Source organism: Aulonocara stuartgranti (assembly GCF_965226115.1).
Source record: "Aulonocara stuartgranti genome assembly, chromosome: 20".
Lineage (NCBI taxonomy): Eukaryota > Metazoa > Chordata > Actinopteri > Cichliformes > Cichlidae > Aulonocara > Aulonocara stuartgranti.
Genome location: NC_138956.1, coordinates 24,901,817 through 24,907,816, shown reverse-complemented (window position 1 = coordinate 24,907,816; position 6,000 = coordinate 24,901,817). Strand labels below are relative to the sequence as shown.

The window sequence follows — 6,000 nt, the reverse complement described above, 5'->3', positions numbered from 1 at the left end:
TAGCTTTCGTTAGCTATAATAACCTTGTAACCCTAACTGTGCTGTAGATGACGCTTTTGAGTAACAAGAAAACAACAACCAAGAGTGGCGTTTCGCTTGCTTGTAGCAAAACACGGGGCTCTAATGGACTTGTTCCCACAAGCTTTTTGTAACAATATAATGTGTCAGTTTTTGAAACATGCGAGTGAGTCATCTTTACTAACACAGTTTTCTGTTTTCTTTCCCGCTGGGTTACGCATTACGCCATGACGTCAGCCGGGAGAGGGCGGGCGCGCTGAGGGGTGGAGGGCACTCGGAGTAGGGGTGTTGCTCGTTGAACGTCAGCTCCAACAGTTTGCGACCACCCATGTAAGTGTGAAATATATTTTTAGTCGAGTTTTTTGGGGTTGTTTTACGGTCAGTTTGTGCGTGTCTGTGATGCGTTTTGGGTCTCCGTAAGAGTGTCGGTGCGGAAATTGCCTCGTATTACCAGCTCTGTGTAAGGACACACTAACGGGACTGTCAACCTGAGTCCGTTAACACACTGCTGTCGCTTACTGACAGCACTACACCGGCACTGAACTAATATTTGAACGATTTTAAAAGCTTATTTTTACTTATTTACGCAAGAAACTTTGTCTCTGCGTTAAATGTTGCTCAACTCGGATTTTTTCGACTTATCTTTCGTAATAATCGCTATATATTTCATATCCGTGATTTCTTCATTAGTGTTTGTATGTGAGCGTTATTTGTTTTTGTTTTTGTTTTGAAGTGAGGCAGTCAATAAGAATATAATTAAATATGTTGGATACTGTAGTTTTGTACAGTAGGTTTGTCTTGTGTAGCAGGAAATAAGCAGCGTAACAGAGTTAAAAATTTCCACCTGCCATTATGGTAACATCGTATCATTTGCTTTATTGCTTGTGAAGTTGATTGTAGGATCTTAATCCCAGTTAATTAACTTTTAATTTACTATCCAGCTGTCATATTAATGCACCTCTGTGCCTTGAGATATTAGCCAGGACCTCTCACTTGATCAAATTTCAGTCAGTTTTTCTCTAATGCAGACTGATGTCCTAAAGACGTTTCATGGTCTGATAAGGATGGATATCTGTAGACTCATTAAGTCTGAAGCCTAGTATTCTTTGCAGAGGTGCATTCCCCCCCCCCTGCAGCCTATTATTATCATTGTCTAGGAGACAGACAGAGACACCCATACACACGCACCGCACAGGCGTATACTCAGGCAGGGAGAAGCAGTGATGTGCCAAGGAAGCGTTTAGAGGATTACAGTTTCCATCTCACTTTTTGTGTTCTTTGTTGAAGACCCGTGGGCCTGATGTAGCAGGTCCTCATCTCCTCTGCAGTGAAGGAAGACCACTCCGGTGTCATTATAATGGACTGAAAGGTTTGTTTTCAATCATTTCTCTTTTATACTGATAGGTGAATCTGTCTCTGCAGGGATGTAGAGGGTTGGAAGGGTTTGGTGTGACATGATGTATCCCACTATCTGTTCAGCTTACTCTGCTAAATGGCTGAGAGCTTGGCTGCCCCTTCAGGGCACTGCTAACACAGCCATTCATGTCTCACTCGGATGGTCAGACCACCACGATGACGTTGCCCTCCTCCTCCTCCTCCTGTTCCTGCTTCACTCACATTGCGCCTTCCCTGTTGGGAGCTTAGAATTTAGAGTTATTTTATGAGTTTAACATGTTTGTATTGCTTTTTTGTGTATGTGTGTGTGCGTGTGTTTGTGTTTAATTTTCATAATGCTTACACAATACAGCTCCTTGCCTTCTATAGGTGTAAATCATGCCTCCTCTGATCTTAGCACAGTTTAGTGTAACACCTCAGCTTAGGATGTGGTGTAGATGTGCCTATACTAGATCAGGTCACAAGATTAACACAGGCTGCTTTATTCTTGTCTGGCTGTCACAGGGGTTTATTAATTGGCTATGCATGCAGGAAGGCTGCATTTCCTACAGCAAAGCTGCACACGCTGGATCAGAAAGATAAAATGAATCGGACTGTGGTAAAGTTATGCATGTAATAGATTTGTCCCAGTGGTTGAAATGAGTGCTGTAGTGGCGCGGCTGCCCCTCTGTTGGTCTTCCTTGGTCTCTTGTGTTCTGGGGGCCTCTGGATGTCTGGAGTTTTGATCTCCTCCATACCTGCTTCATGCCCTGGAGGACGGGGCTGTGGCCCCCCCACACCCTCTAGCAGATCATTACATGAAGGAACCTTTTAAAAAACAAAAAACAAGCGCGTCCATGCTCACAGGTGTACGCACGGGTGATCACACCCACAAACTACACCCTTTTTGGCTCCTACCTCAAAGCACACTGTGTTCTGTTGATCTTATGTGCTGCACAATAATGTTTAATATTTAGTATTTACTGTCATATTCCCATATATCATTGTGATGTTGTTTATTCTATTACTCTTGTTCTCTTCTGCTTGTTTTCTTTTTTTCTTTCTCAGCAGGTGACCCAGGTGATTGATATATGCATTTTTTTTCTTTTCTTCTTCTTTTTTTTCTTTTTCTGCTCATTCTGTTGGTTTTTGGTTTTTGCCCTTCTCCCCCGTCCCTCTTCTCAGCTGTTTCTCTTTCCCTCTTTCTTTCTCCCCTTCTTTCCCCCAGTCAAGTCTGTCCCATGTTCAGTAAGTGAAAATAAAATAAACAATAAAAGGTGAATCAAATGGACCATTATGGCAAGGCTGGGATGGTCAATTTGGTAAAGTAAATCCGTTGGGCATCTTTCTTTGCCTTTAGACAACAATTCTGATGGCAAAAGAGCCAAACGGGACAGGCAAAAAAAAGAAAAAAAAAAAAGAAAAAAGAAATGAGTGCTGTAAAGAAGCGATTTTTCTAATGGTAGTCTTCAGGACTAGTTCTCCAGCCTTCTTGGATGGCATTCAAAGCTCTTTGGATGTTGGCTGTCTTTTATTCTAATCTCTGTCACGGCTATTTCATAATGCTTCAATAATGTTAAGGTCTGGGCTTGTGGGAGGCCAATCCATGACTGAAGTTTTCATTATGTGTGTGTTGTTGTTTTTTTTAACCCAGGTATGTGTTTACTCCATTGGCAGTGTGTTTGATATCATTGTCATGCTGATAAATAATTCTGTTGCTAATGAGATGCTTTCCATATGGCACTGCACCGTACAACACTTTTCTGTATTCATAGTATCATCAATTTTAACAAACTCTCCAGCACCACTGACTGAAATGGAGTCCCAAACCATGGCAGAGACTCCACCATGTTTACAGATGGTTGATTGACAGCTAACCCTCTCTCCTGAATGTCTATAATAACAATGACATTTTAAAAGAAAATTAAAAATTTGGATTCATCTCTCCAATAAGACCTGTTGCCACTGATTTTCAGCCCAGGTCTTGTGTAATCTGGCATGCCCTAGCCTTTTCTCCCTGCTTCTCTTCCTTAAGAATGGCCTCTTGACAGCCACCCTCCCACTGACCCTTTCTGATAAGCCATTGGTGATCAGTTGATGGATCAACTGAAGGGCCAGATGTATCTCCCAGGTCCTGTCAAGTCTTTTCTGGATTTTTTTCTTATTTCTTAAGGATGCGATTTTCAGATACTGTTTATCTGTTGTAGATAGTTTGGGCCTAAAAATCTGTCTTTTTGTCCTCCACTTATCCAGTTTCCTCAAGTGTTTTAGGGACATGGCACACAAAATGCAGAAATATGTGTAAGTTTTAAGCTAATAGCTGTTAGGAATAATCTTGGCATTGTTAGTAGATGCAACTGAAAAAACAAGAACACATTTGGTGTTTTTACAACAAGCTCCTAACAAAGTTCTCTCTTTTTTAAGTTGTCTGTTATGTGTAGGCACAACGCTGGTGTGTCTTATGAGTTAGGTGCTTTTTTAATGTCTAAATGATTCACAGATTAGTGTCAAGTAGCTTAACAAACAAAAACAAACTCATTCGGGTATGAAGACTGGACTGAAAATGAGTAAAAAGCAGCCAATGTCCAAAGAAAAACTCTAAACAGCTGTCAGAAATCCTGAAGAACTGTTGCTTAAGACCACTTTAAAAATTACAGGAGAGTCTGCCTTTTTGGAAGTAAAGTTAAAAAAAAAAAAAGAGTGGTGGCTCAAGTCTTCCACAGTACTGTACATCCTTCGTAGAATAAATATTTTTAAGTCTGTGTTTTACAGTTTCCAGGTTGTTTCCAATGTGTAAAAATAGTTAATAGTAAAAGTGTGACTAACTTCACGATTGTAGCTCAGTGCTACTTAGGGCTGCCACAAACGATTATTTTGATAGTCGACTAGTCACCGATTATTTTTGTGATTAGTCGACTAATCAAATCCATTGGACGTAAAACGTACAGCTTATTGCACCAGCACCCATCTGCTCTCATATAACTATCATTATCTTACAGCTTTAAGTGTTTAAGGTATGTGCTAACTAAAAATAAAGACAAAATGATAGTTTATTAAATTTTAATGAAATTTGCAGATTGTTTCGGTGAAGTTTAATAAACTCCTTGCTATCTAAAATATAACAGGACACCGGAGTAAATTCTCGAGCATCTCACACTTCTGATGATCAGTTGTCTGCTTGATGTTTATTCAGCTGTGTAAAAACTATAACTTTAATCTCAGCCAAACCGATTCACTCAGGAGCAAATAAAATACTAAAAAAAGCCAAACAATAACATAACAAGTTATCTAAGTGACTTATATATCATGTTTAACCCGAGTAACGAAAGACGGCGGTGGGTTTGAAAACGATTTGCCAGGAGTCCGGTGTTCTCACGGGCTCTAGTGAGCCTTTCCCCCAGCTAGCTATCATGCTAGTGGGTAACAGATGTCTCCGAAAACGTCGGAGCGCTTTTGAAAGTATGTGGTGTCTTGATAAACTGAGCAGATATTTGAAGTTTACACAGCTACATTCTCGCCTGAAAATATGTTAAACTTTATTTTGTGACCCAAAAAGAATAATAAGAGTAATATTAAAACTAACTAGCTGCCACCATTGTGAAAGGACACATTCAACTTAAGTGGAAATTTTTGGATAAATGACACAAGTCAGCAAAACATAATATCTGTATCATTGTTTGTAGATATTTTTTTTATGTGAAAATTTTACATGCTATACCTTTAATTTAAAAAAAATGCTACAGTGCTTGATTGAATGTGCTACTTTTATTTTGGGTGTTCTCATTTTTTGTCCCAAATCAAATACATAAGTCCGTAAATTGACCCTACATGTATGAGTACAGCGTTAGCCCTGTGCTAAGGTTGTATCTAGCAGCTCATAAGTAACTGTATATACTGTACATATAGCACTTATGTAGTTACGCAATGCCAACATTCAAATTCAAATTTTATTTGTCACACAACAAGTTACACAGATGAGTTATGAATGGGTGCTTATGTGTTCTAGAATATTTGGCAACATTTACAATTAACTGAGCACAGAAAAAGAATTGGTGTCTGATTATTAATTGTTGCTCTCTGCTGCAGATGAATATGCTGTGCAGAAATAGTGACACACTTCAAACATGATCATTCAGTTAGAAGTGTGTATAGTACCATCAGCAAGCAGGGAAATGGTGAGCAATCATGCCTTTGTTGCTGAACCTGTGTCATTCAGCTGGTGAGGGCAGCAGGACAGAAGTGTGTATTGCAAGAGGGAAATGGATGTATGCCAGGGCTGCAACTAACAACTCTATTGTTCCTTGATTAAACCTGATTAAAATTATACTTTTTTTTTTAATTTATCAGTTGATCCATGCCACGATAGTGATTTCTTGATATGTCATCTTTTGTCTAAAATCACCAACAATATATTTTATTTGCAGTAAAAAGTGATTTAGACTGACTAAGTGTTTAATCAAGTAATCGATAAAGCTGTACTCATTCATCGCGCTGCTGGTTAAGATTATCACCATTATATCTATTTGCATAATGGACTGTGTTAAAACACTAATGCTCTTCTAAAAAAAATTTTATTGGGTTTATATACCCCTAGTCGGTGTCGTTGCC

The 6,000-nt window shown here is 39.2% G+C and overlaps 1 protein-coding gene across 6 annotated transcripts in view; it reads left to right on the top strand.

The window, feature by feature from the left end:
* Positions 1 to 259: 259 nt before the first annotated feature.
* tmcc1a (transmembrane and coiled-coil domain family 1a) overlaps positions 260 to 6,000 on the top strand; it is a 46,306-nt gene continuing 40,565 nt past the window's right edge. For 3 of the 6 annotated variants that reach the window (XM_082518291.1, XM_082518290.1, XM_082518289.1), the window contains exons 1-2: positions 371 to 478; positions 1,306 to 1,387. The gene's annotated coding sequence lies outside the window, so the exon portion shown is untranslated. Of the gene's footprint in view, positions 349 to 368; positions 479 to 1,305; positions 1,388 to 6,000 lie in introns of those variants that run through there. The other 3 variants (XM_082518287.1, XM_082518283.1, XM_082518286.1) reach the window with 2 other exon arrangements.